This window comes from Pseudopipra pipra, chromosome 4 (genome assembly GCF_036250125.1).
Source record: "Pseudopipra pipra isolate bDixPip1 chromosome 4, bDixPip1.hap1, whole genome shotgun sequence".
In the NCBI taxonomy this organism is placed as follows: domain Eukaryota; kingdom Metazoa; phylum Chordata; class Aves; order Passeriformes; family Pipridae; genus Pseudopipra; species Pseudopipra pipra.
Window position 1 is genome coordinate 37,621,330 of NC_087552.1, and position 19,048 is coordinate 37,640,377.

The following is a 19,048-nucleotide window of genomic DNA, read 5'->3' on the forward strand; positions in this document are numbered from 1 at the left end:
AAAGAAATACTGTGCTCTCATAAATAGCTGCAGGAAGCACTGATCCCAAAACATACCTCCACAACACAATCCTTCCCCTGCTTACTTTCTACCCTGGAGACCAGTACCTCAGTGTTGGCTTATACCAGCAAAAATTACTGCTTTCTATTGCTTTGTTTTCAGCTATTTTGTTCCTTTAAGTGAAGGTGACACCTGTTCCATGCCCCTCACTTCTTACTTTGCAAAACAAAGATGTACATGCAATGTTGTGCTGATGATCCTGGGCTATTTCATTACTGCCTATACACAGAGGCTGTGACAGCCGCAGTGCTGGAGTTAGGAGCTTTTACAGTAAAATTCTTCACATAAAGAGCCAAGTCAATGAGAGCAGAAAGAGCTGGATTTGTTTAAATTATCTCAAGGAAGCTTGCCCGCTCAGTGGCAACACCACCTTGGCTTTGTCTGTAATCTAATGCTTGCATTGATACTGAATTAACAGTATTAATTTTCTTACTGCAGACAAGGTCATAGTGATCAAGTGACTTAAATAGGTTTATAATCCTGGGTACACTGACTCTTCATGCTTAATTTTTATTCTAGGCAGTTTCTTCTAGACATCAAATACTCATGAAAAATCAATAGTCAAATTCTCCCTGTAGATGATTTGAGATCTTTAGGAATATAGATGAATCTGTTTGGTGTATTTTTAAGACATTTCCTAAAAATGTTACTGGGACATCAATTACTTCCCAGTTCACCACTTCTTGCATCAACTATTAGTATAGCTGTGGTTGAGGACAACATTTTAGTTTTAGGACCCGATAAAAATTTTAAAAAGTGAAAGAACTAGTAAAAAATGTGGGAGATACTAGCATTACAAAATCTTCACTGGCAATGTGAAATACAGTTATATCTCTATTAATACAGAAACTCACCATACTTGAGTGGACCTGCCATACTTGCTTACTTGTTGGGCCCATCGGTTGTTGAGAATGCCTACTAAAAGTGTCTGCAGCACAAATGGTTTGCATATATGGTTCCTTTCATGAACTTTTCCCTTTGAGTAATACTGATTAGAGACCTCATTCTACTAATTAAATCAGGCTTAAATATTTAAATTTATTTTCTCTTGCAGATAATCCAAACTATCCAGATATTCATTTAGTATGTGTGTTTTTACCTATAACTTAATTACAGGCAAAAATTTATGTTCTGAAAGGTTAGAAAAGGATGCAGTTCTTCCTGAAACGTACAAATCTTTTTCATGTATTATTTTATAAAAGTTATTATTGAGGGCCTGGACACATGAGCAATCTATCACAGGCCAAAATGAGGGCTATGTAAACTTGTTTCTGATGCTGTATGTGTACAGATAAAACTACATCCTCATTTAACTTCTTGTAGCTGGTTTGTCTGCCCACACTTAAAGTATTTTTTACGATAAAAGTCTCTTACTTTTCTAAGTATCTGAGAAGGTTAAGATAGTTTTATAATAGGCTTATCTAAATAAGCTGTGAGCACGTTGGTGGAAGACAAGGAAGAAAGTGCATAAGAATCAGTGAGTGACTAGCAGAAAAGAACCTTCCCATCCATTTAAGTGAACTGATTGTCACTGCATTTCTTCCTCACTCTCTATTCATCATCTACAAAAAAAAAGGGAAGAGCTAATGAAAAAAAAAGGCAGGAAAGAGTTAAAACACTGTTTTTGCTGTGCTGTAATTGGTTTAGCTGTATCATCTTTTATGGCTAACTTTTTATCACTGTGGTAGAAACGTGAAGGTGGTTGCAAAGAAGAAACTGTTATTTCTGCATGGAAAAGGCACAAGAGTTCTAGGCCAAGTGGGTAAATAAAGAATGGACATCATTAAATATATTGGCACAATGGAGAGTGCAATGGGAGAGAGCAAATACGCCGAATTACTGAAAGACTTGGAAACAAGAGAATGACTTTTGAATGTTATATACCTGGAAAAGGGGATTGATGGTGTGAACACAAATGGAGTTGAACTTAAAACAGCTGGAACTGGGAAAATAGCACTGTGGAAACTGCAGTTTGAACTCTACAGAGATAAGTTAAAAGAGAGTCAGAGTTGTATACAGAAAGTTTTGAAAGTAAAAATGTGAATTTTAGATACATACTAAACACTTGGGTGGTCATGTTCTGGATGCCTGAGGGGAGTGGGTCTGGGATGTCAAAGCTCTTGCACTCAGGTGGCAGGAAGGTCAATGACATTATCAGAAATGAGAGAGTATATAAAGTAGGTGGAGTGTAAGAGGAAATATAAGTGCTTCTTATAAGACCAGACTTGATATATTGAGAGGTACCAACAAGACTGTGTTTGTGAGACGGCTGAAATGCAAAATAAGAGAATTTAGAAAAGTAATTCTTCAAGTGGCCAACTATGAGGAATGCAGGAAGATAAGTATGAGGTGCCTTAGAGTAACATTTTGTGGTACCGTTTGAAGTCACACCTTCAGTCTTTGGGTTTTTCATCTCTGTCCAAGAGTCAAAATATTCTCACGATGATGTCGTCATAGCCAAAACTAGTCACTGGACTAAATATGCATGAAAATCAAAGACTTTGCAGGTACTGTACACTCAGTATTGTGTAAACCATAAGGCTAATAATAAAAGGTACATATTAGGACTGTTTTCCCCATTTATGTCAAAAGCCCGAGAAACCTCAAACTGCTTCCAAAAACCACAGGGCTTAACATTGTTGTGGTGTTCAAAGAAGAAGATGCTTTGAAGAAATCACATAATTCACCAACATTTTGTGTCTTGAATCTTGTTGAAATTAGTTAAATTCTAAATCTTAATTAATTGCTGTGGTATAGAGTGTGGTTTCTTTTTCTGAGGTTGCTGACATGTATTCCCTAGTAGTACATATTTTGTTTGCAATTGTTAAACTTCATTAGTTTGTCACAGATTTTGCCATTATACTGCAATATTCTGTCTACCTCTGCTCATAAAATGCATAAACCATTTGCTTATTCTTCTAAATGGTGGCAAATAGGGAAATTAAATGAGCTAACATATTCAACTTTAGTTAGGCCACTGAACTTCAAAAAGAGCCTCAACTAGTCTCAGTTGATTTGTTAGCTTAGACAAGGATTCAGTCATTAACTTTGTGAAAAATAATAATCTAAAGGCACAGAGGTGTGGGGGGTTTGTGTTTGTTTTTTGTTTGTTTGTTTTGTTTTGTTTTTGTTTTTTCTTCTTATGTTCTTAGTGCTAGTATTATAGTATCTAAGATGCTATGGATTCATACAACATGTTCCTGTTATGCTTGAAACTGTAAGTCTGCTGATGGTCACTGCAGGTTGTTTTGTGAAGTGTAACCCAATGCTGTAGAAGGAGTCCACTCTAATAGAAAAGTGGTGGTCCTCGAGATGGAAAAATGGGTGCGCTGTATTCTTTAGATCCTATTTCTGACCTTCTGGGCTAATTGTGGATGATGAGAATTGAAGTAGTGTTGCAGTGTTTTTCAGTACAGCTTCTGTAAATTAATCTGGTGTTCAAAACTAAAGCACTTGTCCTGGTAAGCCACACTTTTCAAAATAGCATTTTGAAGCTGTTTTTGATGATTTTGCCTGGAGTGGCAGCAGAGATGTGTGCTGGTTTTGGCTGGGGTAGAGTTAATATTCTTTGCAGTGGCTGTGTTTTGGATTTGTACTGAACACAGGGTTGATAATATAGAGATGTTTTCGTGGTTGCTGCCCAGGGCTGACATGGAGCAAAGGCCTCTTCCCAATCTCACTGGTCGGGGTGTGAGCGTGTTGCTGTGTGGTACTTGTTTGCTGTCTGGGGTTGAATTACAGCAGGTGACAAACACCACACACCTTGAAAGCAAATTCACTGTGGAATATCTGGCATAATGAATACAAGAACCTAGCTAAAAAGAACTTCACATTTTAAAGAAAAATATTTTTCCAAAATAAAATTTAACAATTCTTCCAAGCATGAGGAAACAACCAAGGAGTTAAAATCTGCAGCATAATCTTTCTCCCCTCTAAATTCTGCCCATCTTCCCAAAGTGCAGTGCAAAACATTGATAGCTTAAAAATTGACTTGTGTCCTAAAGAGAAACTGGGATGGAAGAGCACAGTAATAGAGGGGAGAAAGTAGTGCCCCAGGTTTTATGAAGAACAACATGAAACTCCTGACAGTAAAACTAAGAACTGGAAAAATTTTTTGAAGCAGAGGAAGTACCAGAGAGGAGATATGAAAAAGGTGGGGAATGCAGGTAGCAACTTTAGTTTGTATACCACCCAAATTGATACTTTCTTTGGATGCCTACTATTTTGGTTTTTCTTGGGCAAAAATAAGGTGGTGCAAGTCAGGCTTTTTCGCATAGTAAAGGTCAGAAAAGATATATCAAATGTCATTCAGGATCCTCACTTTTCTTAAACCCAGTTTTCATTGTTATCTTCTTCCAAAAGGTTTCCATGAACTTAACTGTATTTTCAACATCTTCAAAATATATTGAGTGGTGCTTTAATATGTAAAATTTAGGATGAAGGAATGAATAATGGCAATGTAATAAATCTAGTTTTGTAAATTCAAGCTTAGAGGATTTTATACATGCCAGTCGCTGTACTAGTACTAACTTTCAAAATAACTGTCATGTTATTTTAATTATCTCTCAGGTATCCTAGTGACAAAATAACTTCACTATCATGGATGAAAAAAAGCTCACCAGAGGTATTTAATATTTCTGTATTTATATGAGGTCTCCAGAGTTTTTCAGAGATGGATGTATGAGAAAGAAGAGGGAGACTCTTCATGAAAAGCACTATGTTGTCATTATCTGTGAAACTGACTGATCAAGTCTAGTCTCTGAAAATAGTGGGTTTTATGTGTGGTGTTTTTTGTTTGTTTGTTTGTTGTTTTTGTGGGTTTTTTGTAAATGTTTCCTATGATTTCTAAATTTTCTTAAAGATGTTATAGTTGTCCAAAATATCCCACAGCTAAGTAGTGCTGAATGTTTGCCTTGAAGCTGGAACAGAATATTTTCTATAGCCAAACCTCTTAAGAATGACAGAAAATATGCGGTAATTATATTCTAAAGATTGTATACTAAACTCAAACTTTGTCTCAGGCAATGCTAAGATCTGTCTATGTGTTATAAAGTGTTATCTAGCTTATTGCTTTTAATTGTTTCTGCAGCATGTGAATACAGAGTGTAATTAGATATCAGTCACATAATTTTTCAGTTGTTATTAAAAGGATATGTGTGAATGTGTTTGGTAATTCTGTGGTGTTTAATATCCAGATTTCATACTGTCATGGGAAGCGTCATGCTTTTGCTTCATAACCAGACAGTGTATGTTTTCAATAAAAACTTATTTAGGAAAGTACAACACATTCATCCTTGATATTTAAGCAAATTCACATTGCAGAATGATTAATTGCATTCAGCCTTTTCATCCACTTCTAATTTTTCAGGGGGCATAATTGGATGCAAATTGGCCAGTGTTAATCATTAGATACCACTAATTAAAAACAGAAGCTGTAGGTAATGGTATGATTATTGGTAGAAATAAATGAAGCAGATCAGGTAGCACTTTTCTTCAGGGACTCATGACTTGTGTCTGAGCCTCATTAAATTCCAACATGTGAAGGTGCCCTGCTGGTAGAGGCTGCAGGAGATCTGTATTTATAAATAACTTAAAAGTAACATAGGAGGGCAGTATCTGGAAAAGGAGGTGTGGAATATTCCTGTGGCTCAAGGACTTAGCAGTTTAATAAATAGGAACTTTAAAAAAGCAATTTAATTAGGTGGAAACTAGTTTTGCATAACAAAAAGCCAGTTGAAAGAGAAACTAAGGGCATTTATTTTCTGATAGCATTTTTGAAGCATATTGAAATGCCATATTCTGAAAATTCCATGGGTATTTTTTGAAACAATTAATTTCATACGTTGTCTTTTAAAACAAAATACTAAGGAGGCTTGCTGAAAAAAATGTGATCATTCATTCAAATTGATCACAGTGTTTTGTGCAGACATTCAAAGAAGGTAATTTCCTCATGAAGAATCGTCTGACTTAGTTTTTAAATTACTTTTAAAATACACTGACAGCCAATGAACCCTTTTAGTCCAGTGATTTCTTTTTTTCCATCATAATAACCAAAGTTCATTAGGAATAAATATAAATAAATAACTCCTTTTAGGAGTTTATTTATCACATACAGTGATGGAAAACACCATTTATATGATTCAAAATACTGAAGCCAAATAAAACATAGTAATAGCTGGTACTGCATGCTGTTCAGTCTCTTGGACAAAATTAGTGAATTGGGTTTTTTTGTGGGGGAAAGAAAGCCATGAATTAAAACATTTAAATTTTGACTATTCCTTCCAATTCCCCACTAATGGAATGTTCACCCATGATGCAGGCAGTGACAAGGAGCTAGGATCCCTGTTTTCTGGATCATGCACGACTTCTGCTCACCAGCTTTGCTCTGGCAATGCTACTCCAGACGAGGGAAGGGACAAGCATGACCTGACCATGGTCTTTTCCATCTGACAGCTGGAGTGAAGGACCTGCACAGCTGGCAGAGCCTGAGCTCTTTGGAGGCAGAGACTGATGAAGAGACTGTAGCAACCAGAACTCAGACCTAAGCTTACTGCTGTGCATACCACAATTTAACACATATGTACCCCATTTAATCTTTTTGATAATGGGTGCTATTTTATATACTCAGAATTGCAACTACTACTGTGGTATCAACATATTATCACCACTTATCCCTAAACATAAACGATGGCTTCAGCATAAAAATTATACTGAAATTAGATATTTTAAATTTGATTGTTACAGTTTTAATGTCATATTGTTTATTGCATACAGTGAGTTTGATATCTACAGAAATAACTTTTTTTTCAGGGCCCCATTCTTGGATCTAAAAGAAGTAATTAATATTGCAGGATGCTCATCAGATCTGAAAAAATACTGAGTTAGTGCCAGCTGTACCTAAAAAGATGCACAAAAGAAGATAAATGTAAGTAGTTTCCAGGACTGTTATTAAACCAGAAAAGGATATTTTTACACTGCATAACTGCTGGATTTGCAAAATAGAGGCCATCAGAAATACAACTCTCTGCATACCACTATGTCTGTTCTCAAAACAGCAGGATTGTTTCAAAGGAAAGTCCAATTAAGCTTTTTAGAATAATCTTACTTCTAACACATGAAGATGTTCTGAAAAGAAAAGTATATGCTCAATGGGGCATTAATAGAATAATTGCAAAGTATATATGAATAGGTGTATCAAATGAGTGAGGGATAAGATACTTGCCTACTGCAGTATTACAAATAAAGTACTCATTTCAAATTGCACCTTCCATCTGAATATTTCATGGTTACAGCATTATTTATTGGTGCTTATCTTGAGAATGGTCTAGGAGTTACCACGAATCATAAGTAAGCACAAACCAAGAGTATAATTGTGAGGGGCTGAGTATAGGTAAGGTTGTAGCTGCATGGGGAGGGTATTCTGTTTTGATCTCAGCTCTATGCAAGAGATGGACTGATTAAGGAAAGCTGAGAAGAAAAGAGCATTAAGAATAAGCAGAGATTGGGAAAAATATCACTGGCCTCAAAAGACTTAAAAAAGAAGAGGGAACAGGTGAAGGTCTTTAAGTCTTCAGGTGCTTACAGGGTTGTGGCAAAGAAACAGTAGATGATATATGCACCATGAATTAGGAAACTGGTGAAATAGTGGGTTTTCACTTCACAAGGATGATTAGATGATAGAAAACCCCTTTATCAAAGGAAGAGTTTAAATAGACTGTTCTCCTGCACTAGAGATCTTCGGGAGCAGGTTGCATCTTTAAGGGATGACACATATAATCAAGTCTGTCTTAAGGCAAGGGACTAGATTAGGTCAGACTGTGATAGTGTGGCTATTAATAGACTTTATGACATCAGGAAATAGTTCAGAAAAATGACTGTACAACACAGAATATGTATAGAACATCTTAAATATGGCAACACAAATACATCTCTATGAACTAGGAAATTTAAAAATGGGGAAAGCCAAAAGTCATCAACATTCAGAATTTAGTTCAGTAATAATTCAGATGTAATAAGAGAACAGTGTCCACCTGCCAATAAAAAAAAACCAGTCCTTGGAATAGATAAATGTTATTTCTAATTTGATTTTTGGAAGTCTACTTCAGACTTTTAAATAACTTCTCTATAAATACATACATTATTAATTAACATATAGAGTATATAATTTTTACAAGGATGCTAACATTCTAAGCTCTGCACGGAGCGACCAACCAATATGGCCCTAAATTACATTTATTAATATTTCCTGTTCATTCTTTCTATATAAATGCTAATAAGTGTACTGGTGTGGATGTCGCACTTGGGGATATGGGCTAGTGGTGAAACATGGTGGTGCTGGGTTAATGGTTAGACTTGGTAATCTTAGAGGTCTTTTCCAAACTTAATGATTCTATGATTCCATGATAGTTAATCTTGCAAATGTATGAGCTACAAGGGGATTTTAATTGATTCCCACTACTGGGATATTTAACTTACACTTCTTTATACTAAATACACTACAATTTCAGAGCCTCATACTGTTGAAGTATCTTGGGGGTCCAGGCTATGGCTGTAAGCTTGTGGCAGCGTGGGGTGTACGAATGGGGGCTTGTGTGAGATGGTGGTCTACCACCCCAATAAAAGCTGTTTTTGCTGTCTGAGCTTGCCACTTCCAGGGGTGTGTAGAAAGGTATGTGTTAGGGAAGAGTGGCATCTTGTTAGTGTGCACTCTGCCTCCCTGTATTGGCCAGACTACATGGAAGGATGTCTGCCAGAGTTACCATTTTCGAAACACGGGCATGATGTGTTTGGTTCGTTTGTGTCAAACTGTGGGGGGCACCTTGCTGGCAGATACCTCTGTTACTTATCCAGAGGTACTCTTGGCAGCTTCTGCTTTGTGTATTGCAGTTGCCTTTAGATGCTGTGGAATGAAGAGCTGACAAATACTTCTAACCAGACTGTGTGTGCTGTCTCATGTCATAAAACATCTGACCCAGGCACAAGCAAATTTTCCTTTCCCTGACTCCACAAGTAGAAAGGAAATTGACTTCAGCTTTTGCTCTGAGACGAGTCCCAGCAATCAGGAGTGTGGTAGTAGTCCAGAGGATGGGTCCTCTGCCTACCTTAGCTTCTTGCAGTGGCATTGGCACAGAATCCATGAGGAGAAAGAGGCTGGGCTCTCATTCTAGGGTTGACCACTACAAGGGTCTATTCCCCATGTTTAACCATTCAAGACAACTATGCCAAGTGGCACTGGCATGACAGTATCTGCTCTAAACAATAATGGACACACCTTCCAACATTTTTTACCATCTCTCAGTACAGAGCAAGTGCCAGTGCAGATGCTGTGCAAGCAGCTGTGATTTGATGTTCTTCTTTGCACTAGGCTCCACCCAGCTATCCTTCACCCATACTGCTGTGTAAATGAGCAAATTAGAGATCTATTAGCCTGCCGTAGTGAAAGGACATGTTAGAGCAATAAAAAACGTGTATAGCCTGATCTAACCATGAGGCCTGCTAGTAGATTTTGCCTCTTTGTTCTTCCCAGCAAGTCTGACAGTTAAACCCTGCTCATAGACAGACTTCTCTGTTTATGAAGAAAGTCGGTTTTCAGTTTAATTTTAATTCCGAGTAAAGACAGTAAGTAAAAATGCACTGTTGAAGTAAATACTGATCAGTTCTTCAACATGTAAACTCAATACTGTCAATGCAATGAAATGTTTTTGGTGTAAACAAAAGTGTTAGTGTGTTTTATGTCTGCATGGTCAGTGTAACAGCTGTCACTTTGCAGGGGACAGTCTAAAGCTAAACAGGTTAATGGGTCAATCCATCATCGATGGAAAGGCTTCCATTGATTTAGTGAATAGCTTCATCAGCTGTCCTCGTAGCAAATGTTCTGCACATTCAGAAAAGCAAAATAATGAGCACTGATAGCACTTCTTCGAACACATCTGGGCTGTTCCCATCTTGCAAAAAACTTATCAAGTGGGGAATGAAAATTTAGGATGCCTCTGAAACACTGCCAGTCTGCATGTATCAATCTGGGAAAAGCTTTTTCTTAGTGTTCGATTCTTAGAGAAGTCTAAAAAAAAAAAAAAGTCAAGTAGTAATTCCTTTTGTTGTGAGATCATTAAAAAGGTAGACAGTCATGTGTTTGGTTTTCCAGGCAGAAACAAAAATGTTTTCTTCTTCTCCTTTGTCCTCCCACTTCCATCAGTACTCTTCTTTATCACAGACTGCACCGAAAGGCTTTTTCTGACATTGAAATGGCTCAGGTCAAAGGACAGTGCAGGAGCAAAAGAGCTGTGGAAAAACACTAAAGCCCTGAAGTGACTAGAAGTTGAGATCCTGGTGTGTAAATCCTGCAGGTCCCACTTTCAGCTGGCTCTCTACATTATTCCTCTCTCCACCTAAACCAAGGAGAAGGAGAAAGACGCAAGTAGGGTTCTTTCCCACAAAATTCTTGTTTTTAACATATTAGTAGTTGTATAACATGTCTAGTGAATGTAAGTGTTGATGGAGTTAAACCTGAAAGCATGTATTAAAAAAGGAACAAATGTGGAGCAAGAGAATGCAAGTGTCAAAATAGATCTTCAAGTAAATGCATCTAGCATTTCAATATTAATAGTCCACCAGGTAATTTGAACTGACTCAAAATGAGAGATTACTGATGATTAGGTTAAAATCATGTTAAGTTTAGAGACTTGGGTCTTTTGATAATTTTTTTTCTGCAAATGATAATCTCAATATTGCTCGATCTATAGCCCTTCCAATTTTGTGAAAATGTCTTGCTTTTGAAGTGCGAATAGTGGTGATTTCTTTGCTTTATCCACAGTAATTAAAACAGGGGTTGTTTGCCCTTCTGTAAGTATATCCCCTATTTTATCTTCCAGCAAATCTGTTTTACTGCAATAGCCTTGTAATTGGGAATTTGTGCTTATCTATCCCATGCCCTTCTTTCTTCTTCTTTGAAGATTGTAGTATTTTATGTTTGAGACTGTTTCAGTACATTGAAGTTTGTATCTATGGATAAAGATGAGCCTGAATTTTCCAGCTTTAAAAAAAGGAGCATTTTGAACTATAGTGAACGCTCCAAACATTAAACTTACATCATTATTAAATACTCAATATATGCAGTCTTAATCAGCAGAAAGTGGATACCCCAGGTGTCCTGTTCTGATTTCCAGTAAATTGCTGTTTAAGCTCCAGTAGATTTCATACTTTAGACAGATACGATACTGAATGAAATATTTCATAAGATTAAGTGAATTTATTTCATTTACTTTTGTTTATTTCTTTAAACAAAACTCCCTTTCTTTTAGATGTCAGCAAAATTAAGTTAGCTGTATCTAATTTCAGACATGAACCAGCATGACCTATTTTCCATACAAATTTAATCCAGTGTAGTGTATATTATCCATGACTCAGAATAGCATAACAAAAAAAGCCATCAAAGATTTCCATTATGAATAAAATAGCTGCTCGATAAGATAAATATTCAAGACAGATGATAGCGGAAATTAAAATTTTATAATTGGCCTTCTACAATTAAATTCTAAATTGAGAAAGAGTTTCTTCCTGTTCTATCTATTCTTTGTAGATACCATTTATTACATCTTTGTGTAACTTGTAGAGGGGAAAATTCATTAAAAGTATTGGTTTTTAAAAGGATTATTATGATGCAAATTGCCTCTTGTAAGTGTGCAGTGCACGATGCTGCTAAGAAAGAAGTTGATTAGAGGAAGAATGGACAGCACAGTGGATGACGAATGGGAGAAGATGCATTTTACTTGTAAGGAATGTTAGTTATAAACTGGCTACATGTTGGTGATCTCATTTATTTTCAAGACAATCAGCAACTCTGATAAAAAAAGTCACTGTTCATGACAGCAAGCTCTTTTGCTGAATCCTTTCTTGTAGGGAGCATAGATTAATTAGTAATACCAAATAAACATTACATGACATGCCCTGTGTAGTCAAAAAGTCCCTTTGCTCTTTGGATGTTTAAAAAGGAAACAAAGAGGGAAATAAAAGCTCATGTTCGAAGAGGAATGCTAGTGTTTACACAAATCCTAAAGAGATGGTGCTATGTTTTGTTCAGCTAGCTGTTTCCAAGTACTTTTTTTAAGGGCTCAACCTCTTTCCTTCTTAGGTCCTGTATATGCATACAGCACAAATGATGGTTTCTAATGACCTTTTGTAGTTTTGTGTGTTTCAGTGGCAGTTTTAGGGATGAAATCACAGGCATGAAACAATCCTTGGGCGAAATGTGAGTAGAAAAATAATTGGTACCAAAAGCAGTGTATGGAGAGGCACTTCTGACACTTGGAATGGAGCCAGTCTTTAGAGAAAGGAGGGCGTAATGAAAAGGAGGGATGTGCACTGGAAAGGAATACAAGGAATTGGGGTTGGGGGGAACATATTAGGAGAAAAGTGGAGTTTCTCAATACTTATCTACTAGAAAACAATACTAGAAGACTAGATTACTAGGCAACTCTGTGCTGTGGACAAAAAATGCAAAAATACCTCATCCAGCACCAGAGCCATGAATCCCTCTTGCTTTTTGATTTTTTAGAAATTCAAATTTTCAGTTTTGCATAAAAGCTTTTCTATCTCCACCTCATCCATTACCTTCATCTCTCTCAGATGTGGAAATATGGAATATGTATCAGAAAGAACCATCCGTAGAAAAAATTACAACTGTTGTTTGATGGAATGAAATAATAAATAAAACAGAAAATAAAACAGAAAGCATAGTCATTGTAGCTGGGAGTGAGACACAGTAACGAATTTGTTTGAATTGTGATGCTCTCTTTGCATACTCTTTTGTCTATGTTTGCCTAAGAAGGCAGATGCTTTAATGAAAAGGTAAATAAAAACAAAGATTCTTAAGTTCTAACAGACAAAGGGAACTTGTAATGTAACTTACCGTGATAGGTTTTCTCTCAGTAATAACTACTGCATAATTTATTGTTCCTTTTATTGTTTCATAAAAAGAAAAATGGTTGCATATTCATATCATATTAAATGTATATGCTTACAGAAAAGTCTGTACATCAATACTAATCAGCCATCTTTACTCACGTGCTAAATGACAAGACACTGCATTTCATTCTCATCATGATGGTGTTCCTGTGCTGTCATTAAGGAAAGGTCTGTCAATTAAATGTGAACACCCCAGAGTGCTGGTCTAGAGTGTCTCTGAGCAATGGCTCAGAGCATTACTGTATGATGTCTCCAGAGTAAGTAAGCAGCAAGGACTTCAGTCTGCAGCTGGGGATGCTGTTAGCCCTGCTGTCCCCCTGCTGGCTCTTGTGGGTCTGCTTCTGCTGCTACAGTTGCATTTCTGATATTAATCAAGGCATGGTCTTACTATATATGGGTCTATACTATAAATATAACATGGTCTTACTGTACATGTGGTTCACTAGAAGGCCTTTTGCAAGGACTGGCAAAATGTAGAATTTTGCTGTGTTCATTTTGCAGTCCTTATGCCTGGTCTGGATTTTAATGTACACAAGATATAACTTCTTGGGAAAATTTTAAATCTAGTACAAATACCAAATTAGCTGAGAAGCAGAGATCTTTTCTCCTCACCAAGGAATATTCTTAAAAATGATATCTCTGCTATGAAAATGCAAGTGGTTTTTGTTGTTTGTTTGTTTTTAAATGAAACAAAGTATACTCTCTAACAACCTTTATGAAAAATCCTGCTTTGAAAGTACATTAAAAATTCATTCATTTACAGGCATTTGAAGTATACATGTTTAAGTATCCATTAAAAAATAAAAAATTCAGTCATTTTATAAGTTAGCTCTCTTAAAGACAGCTGAAGAGGTTTACTGCTATGTAGGGAAAGAAATCCTCAGTTCTAGAACTGTTATGGAAAACTGTCTGCTCCACGATGACTGTTCTGCAAACCAAAAGATATTGAAAAGAAGTTTATTTTGGAAACCTCTTTTTGCTAGCAAATATAGCAGTATAATTTTGAGTATGTAGAGGCATCTATGATTAACAATTTACATTGTTTTGATACATATCCTACTCTGTATTTTTTTTCCAGTGCAGTCTTACTGGTAGTGACAAGAAAAAAGATAAAGATCTCAAGAAAAATAGCTACCTTAGACATTTTCATACTCTGAAAACATAGAAGAAGTGGTTATGCTATGGCAAGGGCAATGCAAGTTATTCATTAAAGGGTTTTTTTCCCTTTTCTCATTGCAAAGTTGACTTGAAAGGGTAATAAAATAAAAGAGCTTACTTGTGTTTTGTCTTGAGTACAATCATCTAGACTTATTGTCAAAAACTGAGATGTACTAAACAAGGGATACCTTGGCTGGAAAAATCTGCAAATTCATGCTTGGGTGAACCCAGGAGCCCAAGGAATTAAAATAGTGACCCAGGTGCATTAGCAATGACAGGCCATTAAAGAGCAACACATTATTATTATTATTATGTCAATTTTGGGCTATCAAAACAAGATGCTGAAATTTAAGACTACGTTGAGATTTAGGCTCATGCTGTGGATACATAAGTCATAAATAAGTCTCTCCTGGCAGTAGTTGTCTGGTATGTCACAAAAGTGAATGACTGGCCCTGAGGACCAAAGCAGGGAGCTTGCAGAGCTACATGAGGTCTTTCCTTTTCAGCTGTGCAGCACTGCATTAGCAACTTGCCTTGTAGAAGTGAGTAATCTGGGGATGCTATAGCTCACTGCAATAGCTCACTATAATTCTTTGTCCACTGAAGGGAAGAGGCATGGCAATGTATAAATTGGTTAGGGATTTACATATTATTTATCTAACTTGTTACAAAATGTGGACAGAGTTAGGATGATAGGAAGTGATGCTAACAGACAGTGTCCAAAACATGGCTAAAGTCGTTACTTCTCATTACTTCTGTCAAGCGACAACAGTGGATTGTTCATCCCTGCTCATTTCTAAAATTAGTAAGTAAAAATTACTCTCTGCATTCTTCCTCTCTGAATGATTACTGAGTTTGAGCCATCATTTTTAGGCTTCTAAGCCAGTGAAAGAGAAACTTCTAAGTAGGTCTGAGTGACTCAATAGTATTTTCTGTGCAACTTACAGATGACCTTCAAAATGTGAGTAGGAACACGAGAACTGTAGGATACTGTTATTTTGGCTAATGACTCTTTTCTTCTTCCCCAATAGGACCTTTACAATTAGATCAGTCCCTGGTTAGTATATTGACAGAATACTCTTTTATACTTAAAGCTTAGAACAGCTAATATGTATAAGAGCATTCATTTAATCATTTAACTAAATAATTATATCCCCAAGAAACAGCCTGATGGGATGACATGCCAAAGAAGACAGAAAGAGTTTTTAAAATCTGCAGTGATTTAATTAAATAAACACATTATATTATATTATTTATAATTAACTTTCCAAATAATTTATTTTGCAGCCTTTCAATTTCCTCCATATCATTCTGCCTCATTGAAAAATCCAGTCATATTTGACAGCCCCAATCTGGCATTTAAATGTGACCAAAGTAGACAGAGCAATCATTCTTTAAAGAACCTATCTTGACTGACATACTAAAAAAATCTTAAAATCAGTGCCAAAAGCCACTTTTGCCTATAGCAATCATAAATAAGGCCATTTTGAGGCCAAACATATTTTATTATTATGTATATAGAGCTCACTGTATTCTGATTAATTTTATTCACAGTTTAAGGAGCATTAAACTCTCTGGGTGCCTTCTCATAGGAAGTAGTAGCCAGAAAACACTACAGAAAACAGGACATTTGTTTTTTTAATGGTTACAGTCAGTGAAGGATTAAATTCTTTTAAAATTACTTTAAATTTACAGCAAAGACCATATACAATCTTCTTTTTCTTTCAGCACTCCGTCTCACTACCCAAATTCTTCTCTGCTTCCAACTCAGGTGCTGATCTTTTCCTCTGGCTTTCCTAAGAAATAAAAAGAGTTTTTACCATGTGACTCTTCTACTTTTAGCATCTCTGTTCACTCAATCTCTCATCAAACCATGTTTCTTTTCACCTGAATGGCCTTATGGCCACATAAGTTTCATATTCAATGTCCATAAAATATTCATGTTAAATGTTGAGAAAGACATGCTTTCAGAAGTAAATGTAGAATGCAGAGGAGAACTAGTTAAATATTGTCTTTAATATTGGACTTAAAGTACATGCTCTACACCAAAAGTCATCATGATTTCAACCAGGCATATATTCCCTTGACTTAATCAAGGAATAAGCAAGTATATGGCTAGTATTGATGCCTGGATATTTAGCTTTTGCCAGCAACTGTTCTCTGAAGAACTCTTTTTGTCAACTCTCCAGTTAAATAGAATATAGGGTCCTGATGGGCTGTTGTGAGTGGTCTCTCCCTATTATCTGAGTTTTCTATTTTTGCTTAGTTGTGTAGGTTTTAGGCACAACACTGTTGTTGTCATCTTGGTTACCTTCTTCATGCAGGATTGAACCACAGAGTGGTTAGCATAAATTATTATAATAAAGATAGTACTCAATTCCATTTGCTTAGAAATCTAACACTTTTTCTCTGAACTGAAACTACTTTTAACTTGATATTGTAGCATTTTTCTATTCTGCATCTCTACCCAAACATATATTCATTTTGTCTATATTGTATCTGATAGCAATACTACCCAAACATTGCTGGGTGTGATGGGATGCTTTTTTAAATGTGGGTCCACTGATTCTGCAGACATTAAAATAAAGAAGAAAAAGTTAGGCTGTTTGCACTGCCTAATGAAAAAATATTGGCGTAATGGCTGCAGAAAAGCCTTCTGTTAACAAACAAACAAATAAATAGCCTAACTGAATTGGGAAAAATAGTCATGATTTAAAAGTTCTTCAGCTTTACTGAAGTACCATAAGTCTTTTGGAAGTGATGGAGCAATCTTGTGAGACCTAAATCTAATCTGTGATGGCTTCTGTTCAGATATTTAGTGTATGAAACATTCATCTTGACAGAATCATGATAGATTATAAGATTTTTATGTAGAATGTTGCTGTAAGGAGCTTTATTTTTTGACTGTCAGTTGAAAGTGTGGTATATATGCAAACTGACTTTGTAAAGCAACAACTGCTGTTTGCTTTTAAGGGCCTTATTCTGGTAAAAGTCTCTGCAAAGTTGTAAAAAGAGGTTAATTTAGGATAAAGCTCATCCCATTTAATACAGCCTGAAGGCAATAATTAAGCTTTTCCAAACGGAAAAAAATTCACTTAGAACTAACATCCTGATGTGGATGAACAAGTTGGATGTGGCAAAATAGACTTGATCAGGTTAAGCTTGTACTGATACAAATCTTGATCCAAGCTTTCTTATATTTTTTTAGAAAATGGACTCATGTTTTTCTCCGTGTCCTGAGAAATTGCTTCTATTTCTAAGCAAGCGCACTGGAGATGCATGTGCTTAGTGGGAAACTGTTTGGGACTTTCATGTTTGTCAAGAGTCTTGCAAACTTGCACAAGTGCCTTGCTATTTCCATATTCAGTTTATGCCTGCAGATACACTGAAAAACAAATTCAGTTTTCAATTACTGTAAATCTTATTACTCTGTCAGACTATGAAGAAAATGTTGTATTTAAATGCATGCAAATAACGGAGGGTATGATCCAGACTCCAGTGAAGTCAATGGGATATTTTTATTTAGGGAGGCAATTTTCAATTAACTCAGCCCATGCATGAAAAACAGATGTAAAAGTTAAATGGGAATGGTACTTTCAGGTGTTGATATCTTGCTATCAGTGAATCCAGTGTCAATGAACTCTTTAGCACAGTTCTCAAGTACTTGCATGATTAACTATTTTGCTGTTGTTTGTCACTCTGGTATTACTATTTCACACGTTTTCCATATGACAGTGAGATAATGAAAAATAATTCCTCATGTGGGCCATATGTGAATAACTGTAGCATAAAGTCATACTAAACCAGTCCTGTTAACTTCAATCAAAATTACAGTTACATTATCATACATCAGCTATTATGCAGTGAATGGGAAACCAGCTCTATTATTGAATATACTCTACTTTTTGTTGATGATAGTAGTAAACTGCATTCAGAACCATATGAACCTCTGACTTCAAGCCTCCAGGCATGTGATCAGTATACCGACCTGCTGCTTTCTAGAAATTAAGAGTATGGTAAATCCCTGAAGCGTTCACCTCCACCATTTCCTTTAACAGTCTCTGACAGGACTTCGCTGATTAATTGTCAGGCTGAGTATACTTGAACTAAGTCATTAATTTTGTCTGAAAAAGTATTATTCCAGAGCACTTTCTCTAGCAAGGTGCTATTGCTTGCATTATTAAATACTCTCTCTGGTGCCTGTCATCCATAAACCCTCTACTCCCTAAGCACAGATCCCTATTTACCTGCAGTTCAAAGATACAGACAATAAACTGAGATTTTGTACTTCAGGTGTCCTTTGATGAGACAGTTTGTTTTTCTGAGTGTAAAATAGCAGTATATTATGAAATTTGGGTATTTTTAAGCTTTTTACTATGTTAGAAGTGAAATTGCTCATATTGCTCATTTTTGTATACAAATTTTTCCATAATTTAACCAGGGTTCCCCATTTTCCCTGAAGGGATGAAGTGAGTAGGAAGAATGGAGAGATAGTGAAGAGAAAGGGAATTAAAATGCAATTCTTTTTGCTATAAAAAGTCATAGTATATTAGAGACTTTTGGCAAATAGTTTATTTTAATTTCAGTATAAAATATAACATAAAAATTTTGTTCTATTGTCATAAAAAACTACCTTAATTTATCTGGTGTGATTTTACATGAACAAAATTAATTGCCGCAGCTTTTTTTTAATGAGCATTCAGTCAAACAAAAATAAATTCTAAACATCAATAGAAGAAATAAGGATCCTGAGCCTTATTCATTTAGGGAGTATTCCCTGCACACTTGTGTCCCTGAAAGAATCCATATTATTTATTGGACAATGTAAACCAGTATAGGATATAGTCTTGGCCTATTTAACACTTAA

General features: G+C 36.0%; 1 long non-coding RNA gene across 1 annotated transcript in view; it reads left to right on the forward strand.

Annotated features, from left to right (window-relative positions):
* Positions 1-4,630: 4,630 nt before the first annotated feature.
* Positions 4,631-19,048, forward strand: part of LOC135413855 (uncharacterized) — an 83,197-nt gene continuing 68,779 nt past the window's right edge. The window contains exons 1-2 of the long non-coding RNA XR_010430441.1: positions 4,631-4,684; positions 6,871-6,985. This is a non-coding gene — a long non-coding RNA (uncharacterized LOC135413855). The remainder of the gene's footprint in view (positions 4,685-6,870; positions 6,986-19,048) is intronic.